General features: G+C 51.7%; 1 pseudogene; it reads left to right on the top strand.

Moving 5' to 3' along the window:
- Nucleotides 1-327: 327 nt before the first annotated feature.
- LOC102820641 lies at nt 328-1,867 on the top strand (annotated as a pseudogene).
- Nucleotides 1,868-2,270: the final 403 nt, after the last annotated feature.

Below are 2,270 nucleotides of genomic sequence, written 5' to 3'. Positions count from 1 at the left end.
GGGAGTGTCCACAGGTTCTGGGACCCAAAGGAACTGGCACACATGCCAGCTCCACAACCTTCCTAGTGATGCATGACCTTGAACAAGTTAGTAAAGTGCAGGATAATGCACAGGACCACAAGGTCAGTTTGAACCACAAGGTCGGCAGTTCAAACCCTCTAGCCATAATCCTCAGCTGTGAGTCAGAACCAACTCGACAGGACTCAACAACTATTAATCATTTGTAAATAATAACACCTGGGATTAGTTAAGCTTGATAAAATAGGGCCTGTGCAGAGTCTCTGCGCTTCCTACCCGAGGCCGCTACCTCCGCTCCGCGGTCGAACCATGCGTGAGATAGTGCACATCCAGGCTGGCCAGTGCGACAACCAGATCCACTCCAAGTTTTAGGAGGTCTTCAGTGACGAGCATGGTATATCGACCCAGCTGGCAGTTACCATGGCTACAGTGACTTGCAGCTGGAGAGAATCAACGTCTACTACAACAAGGCTGCGGGTAACAAATATGTTCCATGTTCCATGGGCCATCCCGGTGGACCTCGAGCCGAGCACCATGGATTCAGTCCGGTCTGGACCATTTGGCTAAATCTTCAGGCTGGACAACTTTGTCTTTGGCCAGAGCGGTGCCGGCAATAACTGCGCAAAGGGCCAGTACACAGAGGGGGCAGAGCTGGTGGACTCAGTGCTGGACGTGGTGCGGAAGGAGTCTGAGAACTGTGATTGTCTCCTGGACTTCCAGCTGACCCACACCTGGGGGGTAAGGGGGGCGGCACAGGGTCCAGGATGGGCACGCTGCTCATCAGTAAGATCAGGGAGAAGTACCCAGACGGCATCATGAACACCTTCAACATCATGCCCTCCCTCAAGGTATCAGACACTTTGGTTGTTGTTAAGTGCCGTCAAGTCGGTTCCGACCCATAGAGACCCTGAACAGGGTTTCCGAGGCTGTAAATCTTTACGGAAGCAGAAACCTCATCTTTCTCCCACAGAAGAGTTGGTAGTTTCGAACTGCTGACCTTGTGGTTCACAGCCCGATTCGTAACCACGACGATACCAGAACTCCTTAGACACTGTGGTGGAGCCCTACAATGCCACATGCTCGGTCTACCAGCTGGTGGAGAACACAAATGTAACCTACTCCATCGACAATGAGGCCTTGTCGATACCCTGAAACTCACCACCTCCACATACGGGGACCTCAACCACCTGGTGTCTACCACCATGAGCTGGGTCACCACCTGCCTGCAGTTCCCAGGCCAGCTAAACACAGACCTCCGCAAACTGGCTGTGAACGTGGTGCCCTTCCCACGGCTACACTTCCTCATTCCCGGCTTCTCATCCCTGACCAGCCCCGGCAGCCAGCAGTACCGCGCCCTGACTGTGCCGGAGCTCACCCAGCAGATGTTCGAGTCCAAGAACATGTTGCAGCCTGAGACCCCCGCCACGGCCGCTACCTGAAGGTGGCTGCCATTTTCCGAGGCCGCATACCCATGAAGGAGGTGGACGAGCAGATGCTCAACGTGCAGAACAAGCCCAACAGCTACTGTGTGGAGTGGATGCCCAACAACATCAAGATGGTGGTGTGCGACATCCCGCCGCCGCGCGGCCTCAAGTTGTCAGCCACCTTCATCTGCAACAGCACGGCCATCCAGGAGCTGTTCAAGCGCATCTCGGAGCAGTTCACAGCCATGTTCCGGCCCAAGGCCTTCCTGCACTGGTACGCGGGCGAGGGCATGGATGAGATGGAGTTCACTGAGGCCAAGAGCAACACGAACGATCTGGTGTCGGAGTACCAGCAGTACCAGGACGCCACGACCGACGAACAAGGTAAGTTCGAGGAGGAGGAGGAGAGTGAGGAGGAGGCTTAAGGGCTTCATGGATAAATCGTGCATATTTAGTGAACTCTTCTGTTGTCTTCAGGCATGGTCTGTCTTGTCTACTATGGGGCTCAGTTTTGCCTCTGTTGGAAGTTCACACTGTTGTTATGCCATGTGGAACTCCTCTAGCAATTCTGTTGGTGTCTGTTATCTACACGAATAAAAAGCATGTGTCTGGAAAAAATATATACATAGTACCTCTGCAAACACCAGACATCCAGTAGATGCTCAATAAATAATAATAGAATGAAGACATGAAGGAACAGCATTGGGCAGCATCCTAGATTTTACTGGTTTCTGTGAATTAACCTATCCTTGTGGATTTTGTCTTGTTTACTGTTAATTTACAATTAATATATGCTTAAAGAAAAAGTTAGTAATTTCAATTTTTCAA

This window comes from Chrysochloris asiatica, unplaced genomic scaffold (genome assembly GCF_000296735.1).
Source record: "Chrysochloris asiatica unplaced genomic scaffold, ChrAsi1.0 scaffold02586, whole genome shotgun sequence".
Lineage (NCBI taxonomy): Eukaryota > Metazoa > Chordata > Mammalia > Afrosoricida > Chrysochloridae > Chrysochloris > Chrysochloris asiatica.
Note: the sequence above shows the minus strand (reverse complement) of the source record. Positions and strands in the feature narration are given on the sequence as shown.